The following is a 19,608-nucleotide window of genomic DNA, read 5'->3' on the forward strand; positions in this document are numbered from 1 at the left end:
TCTGTCATGTAATTGCCAGTTATGAGTGGGTGGATGCAATACTCGAGTGGGTGTTTTGCATTTCGAGGCTGACCATAGGGACCAGGGATCTAGATTGTGATGACATGTTGGCTGGGGAACATGAGTTGGACATGGGTGGGGGCCTGCTGGCAGGTGCCCCACAGTGCTGGGGGGTGGGGGTGGTGGGGAACATGAGTTGGATATGGGTGGGGGCCTGCTGGCAGGTGCCCCACAGTGCTGGGGGGTGGGGGTGGTGGGGAACATGAGTTGGACATGGGTGGGGGCCTGCTGGCAGGTTCCCCTGCACTGCTAGGGGGTGGGGGTGGTGGGAGACATGGGTGGGGGCCTGGTGGAGGGTGACCCTGCACTGCTGGGGGGTGGGGGTGGTGGGGAACATGAGTTTGACATGGGTGGGGGCCTGCTGGCAGGTGCCCCACAGTGCTGGGGTGTGGGGGTGGTGGGGAACATGAGTTGGACATGGGTGGGGGCCTGCTGGCAGGTGCCCCTGCACTGCTGGGGGGTGGGGTGGTGGGAGACATGAGTGGGGGCCTGGTGGAGGGTGACCCTGCACTGCTGGGGGGTAGGGGTGGTGGGAGACATGGGTGGGGGCCTGGTGGAGGGTGACCCTGCACTGCTGGGGGTGGGGGTGGTGGGAGACATGGGTGGGGGCCTGGTGGAGGGTGACCCTGCACTGCTGGGGGGTGGGGGTGGTGGGAGACATGGGTGGGGGCCTGCTGGCAGGTGCCCCACAGTGCTGGGGGTGGGGGTGGTGGGGAACATGAGTTGGACATGGGTGGGGGCCTGCTGGCAGGTGCCCCACAGTGCTGCCGGGTGGGGGTGGTGGGGAACATGAGTTGGACATGGGTGGGGGCCTGCTGGCAGGTGCTCCTGCACTGCTGGGGGGTGGGGGTGGTGGGAGACATGAGTGGGGGCCTGGTGGAGGGTGACCCTGCACTGCTGGGGGGTGGGGGTGGTGGGAGACATGGGTGGGGGCCTGGTGGAGGGTGACCCTGGTGGCTGGGAGTGCTGGGGACATGCGTTGGTGGGCAGTAGTGCAAGTTGATATGTGGGTTGGCTGGGGGGCATGGCCATGGTGGATGGGGTGCCTGCAGGACATGTGCAGGGTAGGCCCCTGTGGTGTGAGCCACCTGCAGGGGCCGTGGAGGGTGTAGAGGGAACACCTGGGAGGACCCACACGTGCAATTCACAAGTGGTGCGCCCCGCGCACCCCTGTCATACACGTACCCTGATTGAATCGCGTGTGGAACTTCAAGCGCACCCCTGTGATACACGTACCCTACTGAAATCACGTGTGGAACTTCCCGCGCACCCCTGGAATACACGTACCCTGCTGACTTTGCTTGTGAAACTTCCCGCGCACCCCTGGAATACACGTACCCTGCTGATATCGCGTGTGAAACTTCCCCCGCGCCCGAAATACACGTAGCCAGGACATTCGCGTGTGGAACTTCCCGCGCACCCCTGGAATACACGTATCCTGCTGATATCGCGTGTGAAACTTCCCGCGCACCCCTGGAATACACGTACCCTGCTGATATCGCGTGTGAAACTTCCCCCGCACCCCGAAATACACGTAGCCAGGACATTCGTGTGTGGAACTTCCCGCGCACCCCTGGAATACACGTACCCTGCTGATATCGCGTGTGAAACTTCCCGCGCACCCCGAAATGCACGTAGCCAGGACATTCGCATGTGGAACTTCCCGCGCACCCCTGAAATGCACGTACCCAGCTGAAATGACGTGAGGTACTTCCCGCGCACCCCAGTGATACACGTAGCCCGCTTGCCGTGCTGGTACAGGGTTAGCGTAGCCCTTTGCGCTGGATTGGGGATTTTGATGGCTTTTCCCTGCGCGAGAGGCGTTCTTGGGGGCGTAACTGGCGCTGCTGCAGGGTCCCTGCGCCACTGTGCGCCACGGCTGGTTTTGGTGGCTGGTATCCATGAATACGCTGTGTGCTGAAATGGGTTTTGGCGCACGCGGCTGGCGCAGGGATTCGCACGCGCACACTGTGCGCCAGCCGCGTGCGCCACTTGTGCGCTGAATTCTATGAATTACCCCCTAAGTGTCATGACTGTAGACGGATGCTGTTAAGGCTTGATGAAGGAAGCAGTTCTCAACATCTTGTGACTAGGCTGGTCCCCCCATGCCAGAGGAAGAGTGCAACCGGAATGGCCTCTCAATGGTAGCTGGAGACCCTGGACAACTGGTCCTGGAGTAAATCCTTGCTGTCAAGCAGGGACGCCATTTCACCGAAATGCCAGGGGTAATGGAATTGACATCACATGACCTTTGACTTCTGATGACATCCCAGGAAGTGATGCCATTTGATCCCGCTCCCAAATGACATCACAGGAAGTGATGCCGCACGACCTTTCAACCCTTGACAAAACAGGAAGTGGCATCACATAGCATTATTCTAGTACAACAAGACAAAACGGTTACAACATCACTCTAATGTGACATACATTCCATACAAGAATAGACCATCATATGTAGCATTATTATCGGTCCGTCATGGCCCATGTTACCATGGAAAGTGTAGTATGACCCCAAATCCCCCTCTTTACGTAGATCCACACGGTTATCTATGACATTCTCTGGTTCATTGGAAGAGACACAGCTATCCTTGGTGTTGAAACAACTAGTCCAAGGCAACAATGCAGAAATATATAAGAACTAACAGAACATTAACATATGCTATCGATTTTCAATAAATTATTTTACGTTAATTTACCACCCGCAGTGGTCACAGGTGAGGATGGATGTCAGCTGCTCAATGGTGGTAAGTGTTCACTGACGTCTCAGAACACAGAAAGGAACTACTTACACAGGAAGATGCAGGTCTGGAAGATGCATGTCTGAAAATAAAAACAAAATATCAGAATGGAAGAAGCATTTGTGCAACACCACACCATATTCAGTTCATGCGCAAAGGACTGAACCACCCCAATTTAAGGGGACCAAGTGAACAACAATAAAAGGTCAGATAAAATGGTTAGTGAAACATTTGATTATTATTTGGCAGGGGGCAGAAAGTAACTCCTGGGTGTCAGTTGCTTTGGGCGTCCTCATTTCTAGATCCCTGTGCAATCTCCTGGCTACCAGATACATAGTACCGCACATGCCGAGACTCACTGACCCAGGAGTGTGGGCCAAAGGCAAGATGGCGTCCACGTCGTGGGCTTTAATTCCATGAGGGGGGGTTGTTAGAGGCCACATACCCACCCAATGTAATGGGCTACCACACCCTGTGACTCTGGCAAAGAAAGCTAAATCACTTTTTTAACTGGTCGCTTAGGGTTTCCACTCCCTGCTGGTTACCAATGGAGAAGGAGGAGCTAATACATAGAGTTACGCAAATCTAACTTCCACATAAGATGCAAAACTAGCCTTTTGTCCATTATTTATGACCTCTTATGCTTTAAATGTTGTTTAAATGTGTCCTAATGTTTGTTTCTAGATTGTCCCAAATGCACAGAGTTAAATTCACATTGGTGTGTATTTTCGGCATCAATTGGTCTGGGGAGCCAAAAGCAGCTCCTGGCAGCTGTTGGTGTCAAGCTAACCATGCTCTTCTAGGCCACAGCAGGAGTTAAATAGCGCCCAGCTCCCCTCAATTTCGAACCCTGTACTTCAAAGTTAGTTAAATGCCATCACAAATGTGTTTTAAAGTCAGATGGTGTTTTCAACCCAAAGTTGCTAAAGGATCTGCAGCGAACAATATTTCTGCCAACTACAGCTGGGAAGATGTGTTCAAGGGCCTGAGGTGCAGACTGGTCTTAAATACCGGCTTCATCACTTTAACAAATTATGTGTTTCAGGCAAATCAGCTTATCTCACTATGCCACATCTATCAAAATTAGGAGTCCTGACAAATGATTCAGCTCAGACTGTCTACTACTCCAAAAAAAGCCTCACCCATGCTTTTGCCCCCATGCATAATAATAGTGACTATTAATTTTTGGACATCACAGAATGTGTTTGTTGCTTGTCTTAATCTTGGAAACCTCTTTCAGTGTAACGTCTCATGATCCCCTCAGGTATTAAAGACTAATTCTGTGATGTCATTTTCTGTGATGTCATTACATATGCAAATTATGGGGCACATACATCTTTTGCTGCTCAGGGCTCTGCAAATCCTAGGGCCATCCCTGAATGCCTCACAAGCCATCAAACAGTTCTTAACGACCTGGCCAACAATTAGGTTGCAGTGCACCACTAGCAGGACACGATAGCACACCAACTAGGTCACAGGCTGCACTGTCACATATCAACCATCGCTTTCATTTATGAAAACGTATGGCATCCATTTGATGCTGTGTAATATGGGTTAGAAGCTGTAGGAGTCTGGCATGAAGCGATACGAATAATACCAATAATTCATTGTTCGTTTATATGTGATAACAATGTATGCCTGTAAAACAACCCTGAACTGCCACTTCTTGACCTTGTCTTACACCTGGTATTTTTCAGAGGTGCTTGAAGCTCCACTAGATGACAGATTGGGTGTCCAATGACTGCCCTTTCATGGTCTTTCCCTCTGGTTCTCTCATTTATAACATCTGTTGGCACTTTGAAGCGCCATTTGCCAGAGCTGGCGCTCAATAAAATTATCAAGTAAAATAAAAAATAAAAAAACAGATTGACTCCTATGTTGCGGATAAGGAGGTGGCGTTAAACCACTGCCCCCTAGCGGTGGGTTCTATAGACGCTCTCTGTGCTTCTGAAATCTATAATATACACACTCCATGCTGCCAGGCGTGTACAGAGGTACATGGGAGACATTCGCCGCAGGTGAAAATCAGCATGTGTTAGTAAACACCTGGGTGTAGTTTACCAGGGATTGACTGGGGTCCTCTCACTTCGAGTCCTTCTTCAGCGCATTCCCCTGGTGTCTCTTCCTTGGAGTGATGCTATAGCCCAAGTGAAACACTGATGGTCAGGATCAGCATCACTCCATGTATACAGACGGACAGCAGACCCTTGCACCCCTGCCCCCTCCTATCGACGGGAAGGAGAGCTCGTATCTGAAAGCACATACATATGACAGGATCAGCATACCCGATGTTCAGACCTGGGTCCCTCCTCCCTTCTCTAAGCAAAGAAATGAAAGAATGGCCTGGTTTGGGGGCTGGGGAGCAGAATCTGAAAGCAATGCATATCTCTGCATACAGACCTCCTACTTGGGGAAGCGGCTGCGTGTGTCTCACTCCATCAGCAGTCAAACCCTGTGGATAGACCTCAGAGTCGATGGAGACAGAGAGGCTAGGAGCCACTTCGCCAACCCGCCTTTCAACACCAAAAATCCCATAGTTCCCTACCATACAGAATTCTACTCTAAATAACCCCAGACAATGGGCACAATCACAGACACGACAGCGACGCCACGCCTCATCTTGTATTTAAAATATGGTTACAAGGACTTCATATGCACAAATTAGAGGGAGTTCAAATGACGGTCGTGTGTGTCAACTTTAATCTTCTAAAGGATTGTGGGTGTCATTATGCCTCCAAGCTCCGCGGCTCAGTTCCACCAGTGCATAGCGTTATGTTTAACTTAGTTTCGTTTTGTTTTCATACTCACGGCTGAGCCCAGCTCAGCTGTGAGTTTGACAATGAAACAAAACTAAGTTGAACATAATGCTACGCCCTGGTGGACAACAGAGTCCCGGCCCCTCCCCTACTTACCTGATTCACACTGAAGCACCGCAGGGCTGGTGGCTGCTCTGTGTCTCTGATCTCACACGTGCTGCGGTGGCTGGCTGAAACAAAATGGAGCCCAAACCGCCAACGCCCGTGCAGTGCATGCCGCAAATAAGCCATGCCCCCCATGCCCGGGGTCCTAGAGATAGGCTCAGGGGTCGCAAGCAAAGAGCCAGGGTTCGCAACAGTGACCGCTGGTGACCCCTAAATGATGTCCCTGCTGTCAGAAAGAGTCATGGGAAGTTGCAAGTTGAGGTATTGCCTCCTAATGGATAGTTTTTTAATTGGAATGTTCTTCTGTGCTTCTGACACCCAGACATCATTTACAGACTGACACCCAGACATCATTTACAGACTGATCAAATCTCACCATGAAACCGGAGCACTCATTCATTCTCTCTCTCTCTCTCTCTCTCTCTCTCTCTCTCTCTCTCTCTCTCTCTCTCTTTCTCTTACTCTCTCTCTCTCTCTCTCTCTCTCTCTCTCTCTCTCTCTCTCTCTCTCTCTCTCTCTCTCTCTCTCATATGCCGGCAGTAGACATTCCAATAATGATTACATCCAAACCCCCATTCTCTCACATGCAGGAATAATCACTGGTGGGTTTCCTAGTAGCAGGGAATTGGATTATAGCAGGCTGTTCCTTACTGGAATCACAAAAAGGATGCCAGCAACCAGTGGTGTCAACACAGTCAACCTTTTGATGTGACTCGTAAAGGGACAACAGTGCACACTGAGCCTAGGGGTCCTAGGATCGGTCAGATGGCAAACATTTAATTTTCGTGTATCTTGAAGCCTCAAATGAGGACTCTTCAGGAAAACGTGAGGTCATGGGTGGGCAGCACAAACATATGTCAAACACTTATTTCATTGTATAAATATGGGAAACATTCCTATATGGTCAACTACGGGATTTTATTACAATGAATCACCTTCCTGATGATGCACAGCACGGTTTAAGATCACTGAAGGATACAGAATGAGCTATGTGCTCAACCAGAGAACGAGAGTGCACTTATCCTACTGTACCTCTCAGCAGCTTTTCACACCATCAGCCATGGGCTCATCTCTAAGGAGACTGGAAAACATTGGAATAAAAGGACAGGCTCTACGCTGGATAATCTCCTTCGTCACCGGTAGACCCGAAACCACGACCATGGCCCTCTACAGATCCCAGCAACACCTGACCTCTGGATTACCCCAGGCAGCCACACTGTTGCCTCAGCCTTTCAACATTTACATGACACCCCTAGACTGGACCTCATCAATCTGTCTGGCATCACCTGCTACACCTGAATACTGTTGTTTCATTGAATTGAATTCCTTTGTGGCAATTTATATATGGCATGTTTGGGGCTAAATGGTACATTGGCAGTGGTAGCTGGGTAGGGGATTATGGGGGTGAACCCCATTATTAAAAAAAACACAAAATGAAAGCCACAGAGTACTTTCATAGAAGTGAATTACCACAAAGTAATTCAATTTGATGAAACAATGTAAAACCGCTGTAACTACGGAGACAGCACACAAATAATTGGCAAACTCAAGAACACGCCTTCAATGAACTTGCTAGACCTAAAACATGCCTGGCACATGTGAAAACACACGGCTGACAGCCAACCGACTAAAACTCAATTCTACCAACAACAGAACTGCTCCCTTGCAGGTCCTTCAAACACCTGCTCAATTCCTTGGCCTGACAAGATGGGTCCACGCCCCGTGCCATCCTCCACGATAAGAAATCTTGGAACCACAAAGGACAGTACCGACACACTTAAAAACTGCACTTGAAAGCCATTTGAAAAAAAAATTCTATTCCAACTCTGCACTCTACAACACATCATGCCTTGTTTGTCCTTTACTCACAGGACAATGGCCATTATATCACGGGTTGTAACAAGACTGCACTACACAAACAGCTTCTTTCTTGGACTCCCGGAATACCTCATGAAAAAAGTAAAGAGCAAACTGCAGCAACCAGAAAACCTCTCAGAATGAAAAGGCTCAAACATACCACTGTAGCATTTGAAACCCTGTGCATCATCCACTGTGCTTACCATTGAAAGGGGCCAGCTCCTCCACAATATAATACCAGCACTACACACATTTTTTCTGACCCTAAGGTGGAGTAACACCTGTCTAGTCCTATTTCCCATCTGCAACAGGCAATAACATGGAGGATCCTCATTGTCCCTACTGGCTACCAAACAATTAACTCCCTACCTACACATATGCGAATGGAAGAGCACCATCTGACATTCAAGAGACAGTTTAAGACATGGCTCTTCAACTACATTAATTGCATAAACAGCAACAAACTAAGATTAACACAGCAAGAAATTACCCGATACCTGTGTAACCCCTTGTACTGGTGTCCTGTCCGCTACACTAACACACTCTCCATTGGAGACCATTTTACTATACATCCTGCGTAAGGAACAACAATCCCATGTACTGATGAAACTAGAACACCACCACTTCCCCTCCTCACCCTACAAGGAGAATAGGCACTGTAACCGACACATCAAAATCTTAACAAGAATAGGTGCTACAAACGACAAATCAAAAAATCCTAGTAAGAATTTGATCTCCTATGACTGCCATCATGTGAACTGCTGCAATCTACCAATCAGGCTCGATCTCAGGGTGTAGATCGCTGAATCTTCTCCCTTTATTGCAAGCAGCTGCTGGCCAACTCTAAATGTGCTTTAGAACACTGATCATGATAGGCCAGTTGAGGGAACCTTAATAGATGTTGCCAAGTTGTGTTGCTTACGTACTGGGCCACATACTAGTTGTGATTGTCTGCATTCCCTTTAAGCTGACCATATCATACTTCATCCTCTTCAGGACCTGGGGCTTCATTAGAGGAGATCTTTGGCTGGCATCCCGAGGCCTTACTCCGAATGAGGAAATGACATTTAACATCAGGTGGATTCACTTTCAGGTTTGTGGTTCTGAAGTTATTAACCTAAGTCCCTATTGATCTAAGGCTATGCTTATTCTCTCAGTGCTCTGTCCCCACCACAGTACCTTATTTTAATATGACCTTGGCTTTCTGGTGCTCTTTTTGTGGGATGGCATTCGTAAATTGCTTGTTTACTGATTGGTCACACAAGCCACACTAATGTCCCTGAGTTGGAGATGTCCTATTTACAGAAAATGATGATGGCATACATAACATAATGGGTACGTTCTGAATCTTTCTTTTTGATATGCAGAATGTTTTAACATTGTCTTCAACCCATATTTATAGTTGCACACGAGCCAAGACCAGGCCTGCCTGCTGTTTTAGTGATCTGATCTGGGCTGCTTGCTGTGGTTAAGATAGAGAGTGGTGCCAGCTACCTCTTGTGGAAATGTTCATGGCCCTTAATATTTGTACCATTATAGTTGCCCTTTTAAAACTATCCTTTCTGAAGATGGCATCAAGGATGACATTCCATGCATAATAGCATAACTTGACTAGTGGTCACATGACCACCATGCATCTCAAGGACTATGCATGAGGAGTCTCTGCTTAAAGTGCAATTTTACTTGTTCGTGTGCAGTGGATTCATTCACTTTATATAGTTTAAAATACTCTCACTTCCGTGCTTTGAGCCCTGGTGCGCTGTAATGTCATACAAGCCAGGCAGATGTTAAAGCATCAGGCGTCTAATGATGAACTAAGCAGCGGTGCACCTGGGATGGTGTGAACTACATGGTTTGCTTAATGGTCTCTCTTTATTGCTTCCATTAAGGTTGACCCTTATTCTCCCACAGTTATACACCCCTGTGCCTACAGGCATCTTCACGCTTGGTGCTTGCCCTGTCTATCCTTCCTGGTCACGGGGTCGACTTCAAAGTGTCCCCTAGTGTTTGGTGTGCCCATGATTTGGGTAATAAAACCACCTACTATTGAAACCACCAAGGAAAGAATGCTTTTTGCAGGGATGCATGTGTGCTCTCTACATGGCCAAAATAAAGTGTTAAAGACCCTCTTCCTGCACCCACCTATTAACCCTTTCTGCTAGGATGGCAATATCAATATCCTCAGTCAAGGTGTCAGGGCTCGCTCTTCTGACCAGTGTTGTGATCACCTTCTGCTGTGAGTCTGGTCTCTGTGTATTGTTGTCATCTAGCAGAGGGGGATTTTGTATGGTGGGGTTGTGGGGGCCACCACCTGTGTTAAGGTAACGTGGACTCTGAAGTCACATGTGCATTTTGCATTTGCTGAGGCAGTTCTGTTGCCAAGTACACATAAGCAATGGAGTTAATGTAATTGCATTATGGCCCCACATCCCAGCCAGGTGCCTCTAGACAGACAGGCCAGTATACAATAGTACCTTGTTATCAGCATATAGTCAGAAGTAACTTCATCAAAACCCATGGTGAGGTGGTGGGTTAGATGTGGAGGTCGGGGGCGTGGGGTAGCCACTCATTCAAACAATAAAATAAAAAACTACCGGGAAAAATTCCCAAGTAATGTCCAAAAGTGGAAATCAAACTCTTTAAAAACATCCCCAATTGAAACCAGAAGATAGGGAGGAAAAAACACAGTGATAATAGCTTTCCAATTAGAAGAAGAAATATGTGTGTGGTAAATGCAAGAATGTGCTCTAGGAAGAAGTAAACAAAGGCAATTGATAAAGAAAAACAATCGTTGGGTGTGAGTGGCAAGCAGACAGAAATAGATGCCTAAGAAAATATACAATGTTTGTGTGGGTTAAATCAGACAACAAAAACCTGCCCAAGAATAACATGACTAAGGAAGAAACTAGGCTGAGTAGTTGCAATATCACCAAAGACTGCGATAGGGACGCAAATAGTCCTGCCTGTAATTCCAACTTCAAGCTATAATTTCCAAACAAATGGAGAAAACGGAAGCCACAATGACCCCGCTGTTTTTGAAATACAATGAAATGTGACCGTGTAAGGATAATAGCTTGATTCTAAATAAGGTTTAGATATCATACACAACCCATTAGTTTGTTGCTTCTAGGTTGACCCTTTAGTTTTGATCTGTGAATTGAAAGATTGCTTGGAGAAGAGACATCTTGTATTTCTTTATGATTTGTCAAGCCATGGTTAACAGCACACAACTCCCTACTGTAACAGAGACACATATTTTTCTTTGCTATCTTTCAAGATCATGTAATGCCCTTCTTCAGGCCTCTATGCTGAACTGTCTGGTCTTGAAATCAAATTGTGTCTTTCCTCAAAGAGCACAAAATTAATCTTTTTAAATGAGGTGGGAGGCACATTGAGCCTCATTAGGAGTCAGCCGGTGCAGTGCTAACGTGCCAGTAATTCTGTTTACCGGCATACTACCGCACTATCCAACACCAAGGTTGCCAATGGGGTGGCCAGAATTACCTCCAGCTTGTAGATGGAGGTAATTCCAGTAACCCACCAGCAAAAATTTCGGTATTATCGGCAAAAGTAATACCGGCAACTCCCCCCATGGAGTCATTAAGGACTCCATGGAATGGGGAGTAACTGCCCTAGCTGCCACTTGGAATCTGACGCTAATTCCCACAGACTGAGTACCGGTAACAGTAATTATGTTTGGTGGTATCCCGCAGGATTTATCTGCGGGGTGTAATGAGGCCCATTGTAATCTAATTGCAGAAAGGTGGTCTCTGCCAATGATTTGCAATCTATCTGATTGTCCTGAATTTGTTATGAGGAGTTTGGGGAGGAGCATAACGTGCACTCCTGCCTCCCCCGACTGCTCCGTGCAACAAATGTACACACCTCTCGGATGGCATTGAAGTTTTATGTGGGCAGATATGCTGGAATCCACATGGAGTTCCACGTGGTTTATGACTCTGAAACACCAGTTGGAATGCCTAGGGCGTTATGTATGCACTGTCGGCATTTAATATTATTTTTGTGAATGGGCGTACATTTTGCACCGAAACCCGGTGTCACCTAGTTTTTTCTTTTCAAATTCAATATTTTTATTGTTTAAACAGTTTTACAGCGTTCACAGTATAACATTCAGTAAAAATCCTGAGCACATTCAGATACAAAGTTTCATGATAAAACCACCAGTAGTTTGTGCAATCATGATCAAGCAGCTTGGAACAGAGCAAAATAAAATTAATTATTGTGTTTATTCAACAAGAAGTATGTTATTTTGTGTAAAATTTTCATAATCTGGTAATAGTACAACAATGGTAATTTGTATCACTGCTATTTATCCAATGGCATTATTCAACAGGGTGGGGATCAAATTAAGTGACATTTTCAAGTCACGTGATAAATAGAATGTACACAACAGACACTACAATGTGCGACAGAGTGAAGCACCTGGAAGTGGACTTTGATTGTTCTGATATATAATAAAAAATCTAACAATATATTACCCTAGTCTCTTCAGTTAGGGTTTTGTTTCTAGAGTGTCACACCCATGTTCTTGTTAAATTAAGTGTTTTAATCTTGCCAAAGGGCAACATTAGACGAACCCAGGCAGAAATAGGCCTCAACTCAGATTACCTACCTATCAAACTCAAAATCTCCCACAACACTACCATTGCATTCCATCTTGTGTATCACCCCCCAGGATCCTCCAATGACTTCCAGGAAGCCCTCATCCACTCGATCTCAGACAACCTGAAAAAAACATCCAAAGTAGTTCTGCTGGTGACATGAACCTTGGGCTCAACGACGCCAAGGACCACAACGCCCAATCCCTACAAAAGGCACTAGCTACTTTAGGATCTGACCAAGCTATCACTAAGCCTACACACATCAAAGGACGCACCTTAGATTGGGCGACACAACATAACTGCCCCATCCTCCTCCACGCCATATCTCCCATCCCCTGGTCTGACTATTTCTGCATCAACTTTCACATCAACACCTCACAAGGACCCGCTAGACCATCCATCCTTCTTCCTGCAGGGCTCTCAAGGAGCTTCAAAAAACTAACGAAGGAGTCTCTACTCCCGCATTTGCTCATCCCAGCATTGCAACCCCATTCCCCAATGATCCCACCCTCCTAGCTAACACATTCAGCCAAGTGATAACCACAGCGGTAGATGCCATTGCACCCCTCACCGCTAAAAAAAGCAAAAAAAACTAAGCATTCAAATGCGTGGTTTTCACAAGAACTTGCTGATCTCCGCGCTAAAAAGAGAGCGCTACAGGCCACATGGAAAAAGTACCCCATCAAGTCCAACAAAATGGCCTTCAAGTCCATATCCAGAGACAATAAAATAGCCACCACACAGCTAAGGCAGACTCCTACAACACCAGGATTAGCATTGCTAAATCAGGTAATAAGGAAATCTTCACCATATTCAGGGAACTGGAGTCTCCGTCCGATCCACCATCCACCCTTACCAAGGATGAGACCTGGTGCAACCAAATTCAAGCAGCCATGCTACACAAACTAGACACCCTTCACTCTAAAATCTTAGCCCACCAAAAAGCACTATCGGCTCCTCCAGCCCCACCGCCTGACGCTCCCAGTCAAATACCTAAATTTGAATTCTCCAACATGACTGAACTTGCGGTCATTGCACTTATAAAATCCATTAAGCCATCCAACTGCAAAGGAGATACTTGCCCTTCCCACATTATAAGAGACTGCGTACCTGCCTTGGCTCCCATCATTACGGCTTTCATCAACTCTTCATTCAATCGTCGCTTGTACCGACGTCCCTAAAAGAAGCTTGGGTCAAACCTCTCCTAAAAAAAAGTCTCTGGACCCATATATCCCAGGGAACTACTGTCCGATCACAACGTCCCCTTTCTGTTAAAGATTCTGGACAAAGCAGCCTACCTGCAAGTTCAAAAATCTATCGAAGACAAAAACCTCCTTGGGCTACGCCAGTCTGGCCTCCGCCCTCGACATGGTACAGAGACGGCTCTACTTGACCTAAAAAATCAAATAGATGACCTAAGAGATGCAGACAAACCAGCTCTCCTCCTGCTTCTAGACCTCTCGGCGGCCTACGATTTGGTTGAGCATAAAACTCTTTGCCACCATCTCATAGCCTCAGCCCACTTCTCAACCAAAGCGTGTGACTGGATCTCCTCATTCCTTCAGGAGAGGCTAATGAAGGTCTTCTCAGACTCGGCTAACGCTACACCCAGCCCTATCAAATGCGGAGTCCCACAGAGCTCCTGCATAGCACCCACACTTTACAACCTCTTTACGATACCTCTTTTCATGATACTTGACTCTCTGGGCATCTCACATACTAATTATGCAGATGACACACAGGTTCTCATCCCCCTGTCAGGTGATTACACTTCGGACCTGGACACACTCAACAGCATCTACGCCACCATTCAATCATGGATGGCTGAGAACTGGACATGTCTAAATAGTGATAAGACCAAACTCCTGCTTGTCGTTTCACCGTTGACTTATGGCAAACTTGATATAAAGTACCAATCTTTCACCGTGGATAATATTCCCATCAGAGTCTCTCAAACAATCAAAACACTGGTTGTGTATCTCGAACCCAGCCTCACCATGGGCAGACAGGTCAATGGCATCGCCTCCTCCGCAGCATATCACTCCAAACTCATCAATGGTATCAGGCCCTTCCTATCACGGCAAAATTGCATCTCAATAGCCAGAGCCATCATCGGCTCCAGACTGGACTATTGCAATGCCCTGTTCATTGGTACCTCCCAAAAAAACCTTGCCAAACTCCAGATTGCCCAGAATAATGCCCTAAGAGCTGCTACAGGCACCTCGCGCAAGGAACACATCTCGGGGATCAGGAGGCAGGTACATTGTCTCCTCATCAAGGAAAGGGTGGTCTTCAAAACTTTGGCCCTTACACATAAGTGTCTTTATGATCAGCCCCCCCCCCCTATCTGACACAGAGGATCACCAAACAAATGGTCGTCAGACCGTAGAGGGCAGCCTATGCTAACCGCATCACTGTCCCGCACACAGGCAGAGTGTGTGCAGGAGGCTCCAGCTTCCCCACTATGGCGGCAACCTTATGGAACAACCTCCCAGCTCAGATTAGATCAATCGAATCACACACAGCCTTCTAGAGAGCTCTTCATACTAGGTCTGCACTACTATTGTATCACCATGTGTATGATATCTTCCGTTTTTCTATCTGCTACCTAGACAAAAGTATGAGTAATCAACTGTAACGATCACTGTGTAACATAAGGAACCAAGCAAATGTATCTAAGTGAATGTGTTTAAGCATATCTTCTTGGGCCGCATGCATGCCTTCTTAAAAATCTCTTTATAGCGCCTCGTCGCCTGTGGCCTGTGGGCTGTAGTGCGCTCTGCAAATACTAAATAAATAATTCAAAATATAATGATTTTCTTTCATGACCACACCAGGTCAGTAAAATAATAATAACAATAATAATTATAAGATTATTAATGATAGTAGAAGTAATAACACCAATAGCAATAATAATAATAGCTACCATTATAATTATTATTAGTAATAATAATAATATTAATAGTAATAATAATATTTGTGTTCTTACACATTGTGCCAGATTGCTCCAGCTTCTAAGCACTGTAATAACTGGTGTTATTGTTACCTAATTTTAATGGTACTCAATGTATTGACCTCAGAAGGATTAGCATGGCCAGATTTTTTATACCAAAAAATGGGAAAATATTGCAAACTCAATACAATTGACACTGACGAAGGAAATCTCGGCCAGCACATATATATGATAGACCAAAATGGCTAACAGAAACATTAGGGCCTAATTCTTGGAACGTTTGGCATAGTGCAAAGTGACTTTACACTGCCAAAATATATGTTGAACCAGGCCTAATTCACAGAGCGGTGCAAAGTGTATTTTTGCGGAGCCAGAAGGCCCGATAGCTCAAAAAGCACACACCGAGAAATGACATAAAAGACAGTGGGCCTCATTACAACTCAGGCGGTAAGGGGTTTACGGCGCCGTAAACAGCGCCGACCCTTACCGCCTGAGTACGAGGTCCCTTAGCGCCATGGCGGATTTAACACCTGCTTTTAGCAGGTGTTAAAATCCATGGCGCTAAGGGACCATGTTGTTAATTACGCCACCGTAATTTACGGTGGCGTAATTAACGCCTTCCCCACTCCCATTATGCCCTATGGGGCAAAAATGGGAATGGGGAAGGGTAAATGGGGATTGGGGACTTACCGCCCCGCCGACCTCGGAATGGGGCGGTAAGTCCGCCTACCACCATGGCGTAAACGTAGTTTACGCCATGGTGGTAAAGTCACGGCCCAGGCGGTAACTTACCGCCTGGGTTGTAATGAGGCCCAGTGTGCCTATTTCACCCCAAAAAAATAGTAACTTAGTGCTTATTTGTGAATTAGGCCTATTTAGTATGGTGCGAAGAGTACTTTTGCAGTACTTTTGCAGTGCACTGGCAAAAAACACATTGAACCGCCCGGTTTGACGTTGCTTGCCAGTGTTTTTTGGCTGTGCAATGTCACTTGGCACCGCGCTAAACGTTCCATGAATTAGGCCCTTAGAGTTCTCTTCATTTCTCCATGACATCACATCATTTAAAATCACAGTCTTTTATCTAATTTCTTATTGTGTGCTTTTTTAGCTATCTGGCCTTCTGGCTGTAGCAAGCTGTGCCAGTGTTTACACTTTTACACCACACCTTCCTTGTTGCTGCAACTTAATTTTCACTTGTATTTATTAGAAAAGGCCCCTCCCGGATAAGGGCCTTTCTTCAGTGTCTTTTCTGAAAACTAGGAGATTTGACTGTTTTGGGAAAGCTTCTTGGGTCTGGGACCTTTGGTCCCCTAGACAGGATGAAAGGCTAAGTCGGCCCTGCCGCAGCTATCAGGCCTGCTGAATTGCATTTTGTTCCTACAACTCGTCTTGCTTTTTGATCCCTAAAATGTGTAGTGCTAGCACATTGCTTGATCCAGCCTCAGATGAACTTTCAGATGAGGAAAGGACATTAGTGATGACAGTTCACAGTCATTTCGTAAACTCTTATTATTTCAAGCAACAGAGTGGCCAGCCATACACCGGCCAACAGCGATGCCAGATGATAAAATATGGGGATTGTTTTGTAGCAAATAACAGACCCCCAATTTTCCAAAGAAAGTGTGCTGCTAATGTCTAAACAAGTCACACAAATGTGTGTTTTCAATAAAAGTTGCATACTACTAAAGCATATCCATTATTAAAAAGCATCTGATTAATAATGTCAAAAAGGGAAAAACTGCAGTTTGGCCTCCAATAAAACACACACAGGTGGGGGCGTGGCTAAGCACTGTACTGGATTGCAGCCTAGTTTCGCACCCCCGCTCCGGTGATACTGTTCACTGCTTCCCACATAATTGGCACTGTAATAAATACATTTAATTACAATTTATATCCCTTGTGATCCATGGCACCATCTCTGGAAAAGCTTGGCTCTCCTGTTAGGTGTATTCCTCAATGCATGTAGGAGAGGCCTGAGACCGTGATGTCCGTGACGGGAGAAGTCGTCTCCTTTCAGCTGTTTGGCTTGTGCACGGTGCGAAATGCGCTCATACATTGGAAGCAGTTTTTCACCACAACACAGGCTTCCAATGCTAATTAGGCCTGTGAACCGTAGTTAAAGCAGAAAAGGTACTATTTGCGTCTTCTGAGGATATACCAGGAGTATCTAATTTTTAATTCTCTGACACACTTAACCACTTAAAGAATATCCATGCTTTTTTCAGTAATAATTCCAGCATATCTCTTTACTGGCCTTTTTTTACTGAAAAACAATATTAATTATAATATCAAATGAACATGAAACAATATATACTGAATAACAATTGTCATTATTTGCCATCTAAAAGCACTGCTCAAGCACATATGCTGGCACTTTATTAAATTGAGTACTGCTATACTGTTGGGACCTCAATCCAACATTACATAAAGAAGGTTAACAAAAAAATAATGTTTTGAGGACCTTTAACTAGCTTCATCAAGATAACATCACAATATTCTGTACAGCGCTTCTATACTGCTACACCTTGTAAGTCGCACTACTCTGCTCATTATGATGACAAAAATGGGTCAAGCCAAGGAAGTATCTTCATCTTCGTCCAATACCTTCAAGAGGCAAAAAGTGACACATGCCAAAGGAAGACACTCTGGATCTGGCCATTCAGACCATTTTAACAGACATTAGAGCCCTGAAACCCTTCACGGAGGACCGAAATGCCAAACTTCAACAGCTTGACAATAAATGGTCTACCTTTGAGTCAAGAATGAGTGAGATGGAGGGACGTGTAAAAGGTGCAGAGGATGTCACTAGTAGAGCAGTGATGCTAGAATCCACAGTCAAATCTCTACAAGAATTGTATGAAAATCTGGAAAATAGAAACAGAAGGAATAACCTGGGGATTGTGGGCTTTCCGGAGGTAAATGAAAAAGACAACCCCATTCTGTTCCTAAATACTTTGCTTCTTAAACTCCTTGATCTACCAGCATCAGTGCAATTAAATATCCAAAGGGCCCATCGGGTAGGCACGAATTACTCAGCAAGCAGTTCTAACATCACCTCTAGAACTTTTGTCTTTGCTCTCCTGGATTGTACCCATGCTCATTTTATAATGAATAAAGTGAAGCAAATGAAGCAGATCATATGGGATAGTAGGAAGATATATAGTTCCCAGAATGTGTCTAATGCAACAGCTGCCAGGAGAAAGTAATTACTTGCCTGTAGACCTGCTCTTAGACAGTTAAATGCAAGATATGGTATCAGACATTCTGCTATCCTCAAAGTTATCCTCAATGGGAATACTTCCACTTTTAAAATCCAATTGAGAGACTTTATTCACAAGAGCGATGCTATGGATTCGTCAAGACCACCAACTTGAATTGCATCATAAGTTTTAATGGGTTACAATGTTAGAATATTGTTCTGATGCCATCTACAAGAGTGGGGTGCAGTGTGGGCTGTGATGTTGGAAATGCATCGGAGGGACAGGGCCTCCGTACCCTTGTCCTTTACTGCTTTTTATCGTGTGTTCTGTTGTGTTTTCCGCGCAGGAGTTCATGTGGGACTCCTGGCGGTGCAGCTCTCTTTCTTTTGGTTTGGTGAACGGGCCCGTGGGATACCCTTATGGCACCCATGGATGGGGATACCACCCTATGCCCCTAGTGTATGTTTTTGGGCACCTGTGGGTGGCCCGCAGAGCAGGGTATGGGCTGGTGGCAGCTCCATGCTGAATTTGACAGGTGCGCGGAGTATCCTCCATTTTGGGATACCCCAGCCCTGCCATTGGGATCAGTTGATTCCTGATGGAAAACAAGATGGCCCCAGTGGCCTCTTGCTTTCTATTACCCATTACCTTGTTTTCCCAAAGTCCTGGGAAGCCCTGACTCTGTCCCTTCCCCCTGACTGGCTTTTGGGTGGAAATGCCATAAATGGTGTTGTTGTGAAGACCCGGCCAGACTAGCTGGAGCCTTCCCGGGGATGTATGTTGTGGGTACCTCCTGTGGGTGGGACCTGGGTGAATAGAGTGTGTGACGAATATGCATTCTGTGTTGTGGGTGTCTAGTATCTGGTGGTTGACACAATGACTGAGACAACCCTGCCTGAAACCGGTATGAATGCAGCTTGGAGTGTTGAATGGCTCGGTACTTGTCCCAATACACATAACTTGTTGTGAGTGTCTGGAGAGAAGTGAATGGCCTGAATACCTTGTGTGCCTGATTGGCTGCCTGCCTGCATGAATGCCCGTAGTCGTGATTGGATGCTTGAGGGTGACCCAGCGGAATGAATGGGAGATCAACAGTATATCTGGGGACCTCTCACTGCTAGGAATCATGTTCAGAAGCTGAAGTCCACTACGACGAGTAACTGGAGTAACTGACGCTTGACCTTGAAACCCCCCGCTGGACGAGAAGGAGTGCTGTGGCTCTCCCTTGCAATCTGAAGGCTGCTGTGTTCCCAAGGA

At 46.2% G+C, this 19,608-nt stretch overlaps 1 long non-coding RNA gene across 3 annotated transcripts in view; it reads right to left on the minus strand.

Moving 5' to 3' along the window:
- Positions 1-19,608, minus strand: part of LOC138525833 (uncharacterized) — a 386,875-nt gene that overhangs the window by 35,370 nt on the left and 331,897 nt on the right. For 2 of the 3 annotated variants that reach the window (XR_011283447.1, XR_011283446.1), the window contains exon 2: positions 2,850-2,880. This is a non-coding gene — a long non-coding RNA (uncharacterized lncRNA). Of the gene's footprint in view, positions 1-2,756; positions 2,881-19,608 lie in introns of all 3 variants that reach the window. The other variant, XR_011283445.1, reaches the window with a different exon arrangement.

Source organism: Ambystoma mexicanum, chromosome 7p (assembly GCF_040938575.1).
Source record: "Ambystoma mexicanum isolate Mex_15411 chromosome 7p, UKY_AmexF1_1, whole genome shotgun sequence".
NCBI classification, from domain to species: Eukaryota; Metazoa; Chordata; class Amphibia; order Caudata; family Ambystomatidae; genus Ambystoma; species Ambystoma mexicanum.